Source organism: Grampus griseus, assembly GCF_964374135.1.
Source record: "Grampus griseus genome assembly, chromosome: 1".
Classification (NCBI taxonomy): domain Eukaryota; kingdom Metazoa; phylum Chordata; class Mammalia; order Artiodactyla; family Delphinidae; genus Grampus; species Grampus griseus.
The window spans coordinates 52,086,985-52,094,626 of record NC_139017.1 but is presented as its reverse complement, the minus strand read 5'-3'; positions in this window follow the sequence as shown (position 1 = coordinate 52,094,626).

Genomic DNA, 7,642 nt, shown 5'->3' with positions numbered 1-7,642 from the left:
TGCCTCTGTTCAACTTAATTCTTATTTCTGTGTTATTCATGTGCATTTGTGTTTCTGCAGATGAAAGTTGTTCCTATCACTGACAATATGTGCTCTGGTTTGGTGTTTTATAAGGAATATGTGTCGTTAATAATTTATTTTAAAAAATTCATTGTGTAAATATTCTCAATTCCCATCTTGACAATTATGTATTTGTGTGGATTTTTCATTTTTACATTATTCATATGCTTCCTAGAGAAGCTAATTTAGTTAAATAGTAAGGCAAGTTTTGAGGCCTGCTAAAAATCTAAGTGACCTAATCAGAAAACTTAAGGCAGGTTTGCTTGTCTTTTATTCTTCAGTATGAAGGACTATTAATTCTATGATGAAAAGTTACTAAATGGGCTAAAGATACAACTAACCCATTTTGTATTTGCACTTTTATCTCCAAAATAAAATGGAAAAGTCTTTTTAAAAATAACTTCATCTCCATTTATAGCTTTTATATTATTTATCCTTCTTATTCAAGATAAAGATGTCGTTAAGAGTTGGATCATTCCAAGGTCTTTTTCTCAAACTGAGACTCTTATTAATTATTTTGGTGGGACAGGAACTAGGATAGACTTAGTTCCTGTATTTTGTACATTAAATCTGCCTTTGTTTCTAAAGGTGGATCATCTTGAATATCTGCTTAAAATAAGAATTGCTATTGATTCCATTTCCAGGTTACTTGAAAAAAATGTTATTCTGTGCACATTTAATTGGGAAGTTAGTCTACCAAGTGGCTGCTAGCCTGAGACGTAACTATCTTGAAGCCAATTTTGTTGCCTAATCTTAAAAAAAAAAAAACAAAAAACAAAACTAGGTTAACTTTTTTAGAACGACATAGGTAAACACTGAATAATAGTGTCAGGATTCCAAAACTGACATATTCATTTACGTAAGCAGGAATTCTAGAAGCAAATGAATGATAAGAATAAGTCAGTTTCCACTCACCTTCCTTTCTGAATAAGGGAAAGGAAAAGAACACTAGCTAAGTAAGGGAAGAGGAAGTGATATTGTAAATAGCAGCCTCTAATTTTATATTTTGTCTTTGTTGTGTTTTATTTTGCTACATAGGGAATTGTTTACTCAGAAACAAGTAGAAAAGTGGTATTTGAGGAATTTTATTTAATTTTTTAAATAAAATAGACTGTGGTACAATCAATACTAAAGCAGTATTTCCCTGGAATTTAATTCAAAGTTTGTGGTACACAGTTAGGGCCTTTACTTATTTAAGACAATAATAAGTTTACATCTTGGTGTGTGGCCCTATTTGTAGAATGCTGAACCCAATTTGCAAGTTGTACTGTATGCAGTTTTGTAAAGAAGTGAAAATAATTTGTTGTACTTTTTATTCAATTCTGTATAGATTATAAACTTATTTATTAAATAAATATTTTATAGTATATTTTTCCTTTTTAATCAGAATTGTTTTTAATTTATCTTTTGCTGTATTAGGAGCTTTGGATTACTTCTTTAAATCTTTTAGTTGTTTCGACTAGGACAAATTTCAGAGTAAGCCTTCCCCTCACCTGACTTTACTAACTAACCCAGAGTCATCCTGTTAATTCTTCCATTGCTTTGTGATCTTTACTTTTGACTCTTCCCTTTCATTTCTGTTTTTCCAATTTTCTTCTAACACCACATTGTACTGTTTATTTTTCTTGGTCTTCATCTTGGTACCTCTTACTTTTTTAAAGCATTCTCCCATTTAGAAACCAAAAGACCTACATTCCCTTCAGTGTTAACTGGATTTTTAAAGTAAACGAAATGAAATTGAATCAAAGGCATAAGGTACCATCTTGTTTTGAAAAATCATAGCCTTTTTGTTCCAACCCCAAATATTCTGATACCCAGGGAAGCATCTTCTTGCCATTAGTTGAGAATCACTTGTTCATTATACCCTAGAAACCAAATCAATCTTCTCTCACAGTATCAAATGGGTACCTTCTCTTTAATTCCCATTCCAAAACCTGCTTCATTAAGGCATTTCATTGATTATCACCAAAGACTTGGAAATTTTTCATGCAAAAACGTTTTTTAAAGATAAAGTTTTCTCTCCCTATAGTTATATCCCCTGTATCTTAAGGCCTTTCAGACTGTAAGCCTGCTGTAAGCAGGGACCATGCCTTATTTTTGTCTTTTGTTACAAAACACACCCTGTGATGTGTTTGTGTGCTATGAATATTGAATTATACAAATGATATGGACTCAACATAGCCACCTGCCAATACAACAGCTAAATGCTCACTATTTTGAAAAAGGTACATCAACGTAAAACATTAAGATTTAAATGCCTATCAATGATCCCTAGTCCACTGGATGCTTTATTCAAGGCATTATGCTCAAATGATAGAAACTGGATATCTATTTGTTTTACTTATTATGGCATCCTCATACTTAGTACCTTACTTGTTTAACATGTTTTAGTTTGGAAAAGGTATTTGTGAACATCATCTCCATTGATTCTGGAAAAAGCATCTTGTAGTAGGACTAATTTCTCTACTTTTTTCATTAAGTAATGCTGGTAGAAGAGAGTTTAAAATACTGGGTTTGCCACTCAAAGCTCTGATACATTAGGGAGGTCACTCTTGAGCTTCAGTTTCCTCATTGGCAAGTGGGGATGATACTTACCTCACAAGATTGTGTGAAGAAATGAAAGAACATATGTGAAAGCACCTATCACATCAGACACAATAAGGGACTGAGAAATCAGTTCCCTTCCCCCTCACCATTTATTGGGTTGGCCAAAAAGTGCCTTTGGTTTTTAAGTAAAAATAAAAGACATTTTCACCAAGAACTTTATTGAACATCATATTCACCCTTTTGTTCCACTACCTTCTGCCATTTTTCAGGCAACTTCATACTTTCATCTTCCCAAAACTTTTTTTGAGCAAAGAACTGTTCCAGGTACCTTTTACAGTCTAACAGGGAATGGAAATTTCCATTAAGAGAATTTTGTGAAGACTGAAATAAATGGAAATCCAAAGATGCAATGTCTAGTGAATACGGTGGATGAATCAGAACTTCCCAGCCAAGCTGGGAAGCCACCACCCCTTCTTTCTAATTTTTCAAACTGCAAGAGCTGACCATCGTTCTTTGCAGGATGCCAAAAATCCTGGAGGACCCACCTGCCATATTCTGGGAGTGTTGCCAGAAGTCGACCTTGAACTCCAGATCAGTACTTAAAGATTGAACACTTGGACAGAAAAGGGTATCTAGAAATTCCTGCCTGTGTCTTGTGTTTGACTGATTAAGAGGCAGTAGGCCAGAGAATGTATCCGTAGTGAGAGAGTATCCAAGTTGGCTTAAAGATCTGTTTTTATCTCCAACTCTTATAATTAAATCCCATGAACAATTATAGTTTTTTGATTCTCTCCTCCCTACCCTGACTTTTTCTTTGCATTTTGGTCTCCTTTCCTTAGGTATAAACCATTTCATACTTACTCAAAGCCATTCCTCCATATCCATTTTAATAAAAAAAGACCTGCTATGTCTAGTAGAAAGGACTCCAGCATTAAGTCAGGGATCTAGGTGGGAGCTAATGTGGTCCCAAATGGGTAGAAATCCCTGGCTGATATTAGAATTTTAAAAACAATATTTAAAAATAATCTCTAGAGAATAGCATTCCCTTTTAAGCCCCTGCACTGACAGAGTTATGGAATAGAAAGTCACAGAGAAGATACCTTAATCTTCAATAAATAGCCTCCTAAGAAGTGACCTAAAATCCTACCTCATAATGTATGATAAAATTTTACTAGCTGAGTTTATTTGTGGTTGGCAAGTATTCTGGTTCCATGGTTATTTTAACATTATTTCCCAGTTTTAAGAGTATTATGTATTATGTATTTATGGTAGGAAATTTGGGAAATGTAAAAAAGCTTTAGGAATAATGGTTACTCTTAATATCTGTCAACTCTAATCCCATATGCATGATTTTTATCCTCTCACACCCCTCAGGAAACCACAATAGAGCATAAGTAGTTAATAAGACACTTAGTTGCAGATCATGCTCAGATCAAATAAATATATAAAATATTTATTTTAGAAATTAAGTTATTAAAAATTAAATACATTATTTTAAAAATCACCAGAGACATAAGCAACCACAAATAAGAGGTGGCAGAAAAAACAACAGATAAGAGTCCTAATGATTTAGGTTTTGGAATGATCATATACAGAGTATAAAATGAATATCTATAAAATTTTAAATATAAAAGATGAAATCACAAAATTGAACAAGTAATAAGAAACTAACAAAAATGAAAAGAGTGACTTCAAAAAGAACCTAAAGATATATTTTAGAAATTAAAAATAGAAATGCTGAAATTAAAATTCAATGGATAGGGCTCCCCTGGTGGCCCAGTGGTTAAGAATCTGCCTGCCAATGCAGGCGACACAGGTTCGAGCCCTGGTCCAGGAAGATCCCACATGCCACGGAGCAACTAAGCCCGTGTGCAACAACTACTGAGCCTGCATGCCACAACTACTGAAGCCCGTGCACCTAGAGCCTGTGCTCCGCAACAAGAGAAGTCACTGCAATGAGAAGCCCGCGCACTGCAACGAAGAGTAGCCCCCACTTGCCACAACTAGAGAAAGCCCATGTGCATCAACAAAGACCCAATGCAGCCAAAAATAAATAAATAAAATAAATTTATAAAAAAAATTCAATGGATAATGTCTCATAAATTGCTGGTGCAACGTAAGTTGGTACAACCCCTTTGAATAGCATTCTGGCATGGCCCTTTAAAATCAAAGATTTTGCATCCTCTATGACCCAGCAATTCCATTCCTATAGAAATGTGACTACACAGGAATGAAAATGAATAAAACAGAGCTACAAGAAATAATTTCAATGAATATTTATTTATAGCCACACAACGTGGCATGTTGGCTCTTAGTTCCTTGAGCAGGGATCAAACCCACGCCCCTTGCATGGGAAGCGTGGAGTATTAAGCACTGGACCGCCAGGGAAGTCCTCTATGAATTTTATAAACATAATTTTGAGCAAAAGAAGTAAGACACAAAAGAATATAGCAATACAATTCCAGTTTTCAAAAGCAAACTATACTGATTAAATCTATATACATAAAGTGATTTAAAAAAGTATAAAACAAAGAAATGATTGCTACAAAAGTCTAGCAAGTATTTACTGCTGAGGAATGCAAAGAGGTATGATTAAGGGGCACACAGCCATTTCTTGGCTTGGAAGATGATACATGTGTGCTTGCAATATAATTTTTCATTATATTTCATTTATGTTTTATGTTCATTATATTTCATTATATTTCTTGGCTTGGAAGATGACACATGTGTGCTTGCAATATAATTTTTCATTATATTTCATTTATGTTTTATGTTCATTATATTTCATTATATTTCATTTATGTTTCATTTATGTTTTATGTTCTTTTCTGTATGTTCAGTAAATTTCACACTAAAAACACTTTAAAAACTCAATAACTAGGTTAAATAGCATATTAAACACAGCTGAAGAGGGAATTAGTGAAGTGGAAAATAAAACTTAAAAAATTATCTAGTATGTAGTAAAGAGACAGCCCTTTAAAGATGTAAAAAGAAGTTAAGATATGTTGGGGGAAATGAGAAGATCTTACATCACAGCCTCAGAAAGAATGAGCAGATAGAATGGAGGTGAGGCAATATGCTACAATATGACTGAGAATTTTGCAGACACATAGTAGTAAAATTGCAGTTAACTTAGGAAAAAGAGAAGATTGTAAAAGCAGCCAGAGAGAAAAGACATATCATCTATAAAAGAACACAGCTGACAGCTCTTATGAGAGATATTTAGAAATGAAGTATTCTAAATTCCTTATGTTATTCATGAGAAATATTAAGATACAGATTAGATGAGATTGTGTTAAATTAGGTATCACAGTAAGGTTTAAAGAATAGCAAAGAATAAAATTAGAGTGTATAAGTTACTAAACAGTTGAGAGAATAAAATAAAATAAAGTAAAAGCAAACAAAACAGGAATGATTTTAGCAGCAAAAACCATGCAAGCTGGCTTTGTAAAGTTTCCCACAGTGCTGTGGCCATAGGCACCCAGACACCTGCCCTCCCCACCACAAACCACTGCCAAAGTAGCTCAAGGTGAAGATCAATTTAGCTGAAGGGACAGTAAAAGAAGAGCTCTAGAGGAGACTGGCAAGATTTTCAGCTAAACTAATTCTTGCAGACATTGAAACCAAACTCAAAAGGGCAGTGAGAAAGAATAAATCATCTGCCAAAAAATTACAAATGAAAAAAGAGAGCAAAAGGGAAACAGGCTGAAATGTCTATCCAGGAAACTAAAGACAAATAACCTGCAGACGTTGAAGAAAGTAGAAATGAGGAGAGTTAGCAGGAGAGAGAGACGTCAGTCTGATTAATATCATTTACCAAGTCTTGGTGGTTTCTGTGTCCTTTTTACAATCCAGAAAAATATTTTTATCACCTACTTTGTAAATGCAAGTTTTTAAAAAATAGCTCTAAAATCACATGTTTGGAAGGAATGAATACCACCACATCCAATTGTGTGTGCATGTACATACTTTTTTTAAAAGAAAAATTCACATGCTGTCTATTCTTTTTTTTTTGTACAACCAAAACATGTGGGGATATTTATTTGAGAGGTTTTGACTGTCTTGATAAGGAGGGCAGTTTTCACATCCTATACCTTGAAGTATAACTAAAAGGCAATTTGGAGTCACAGTTATTCATTTAATATGCCTGAAATATTTCAAACTATTTAATGTCTGTCTCCAAGCCATTTTATAGATATAGTGAGGGAGAGAGAGAATTGCTTCTAAAGAAAACTGCTCCCTAATCTTGGCCTACATGACTTTTTAGATTTTTGGTACTTAAATTTAAAGATTTGTTTACAGATTATTCATAATATCTGAACATGATTGAATAAAATCACAACTATGAAAGAAAAATGAAGAATTATTAAATTGTTAAATGACAATTTAAACACAAAACATAAAAAGAAAAACATGAAATAACCCAAATGCCATTAACAGGAGAACGAATAGAAAACTTCTGATATATTGTACTAATGCAATGCTATACAGTGGCAAAAATACAAACATAATAATGTGCAAAACATTTATAAATTTCGGGGCTTCCCTGGTGGCGCAGTGGGTGAGAGTCCGCCTGCCGATTCAGGGGACACGGGTTCGTGCCCCGGTCCGGGAAGATCCCACATGCCACGGAGCGGCTGGGCCCGTGAGCCATGGCCACTGAGCCTGCACGTCCGGAGCCTGTGGTCCGCAACGGGAGAGGCCACAACAGTGAGAAGCCCGCGTACCGCAAAAATAAAAAAATAAAAATAAAAAAAAAATTTTATAAATTTTAGAAAATAATTATACTGTTCAGTGAGAAAAAAACCAAATAGCTGGCATGTCCATGCTGCATTATACCATTTAAAAAATGAAGCTCAAAAGCAAGTAAATGAAACAATGTTTTGGTTAAGAACAACATACATAAGTGGTAAACAAATTTTTTTAAAAGAACATAACAAAGCACTAAAAATTTGTGATAGTGGTTACCTTTTTTGGTAAGATAGGGAGATGGTGTAGGTAGATCATGAATATTTGTAATGTTCTTATTTTGGTA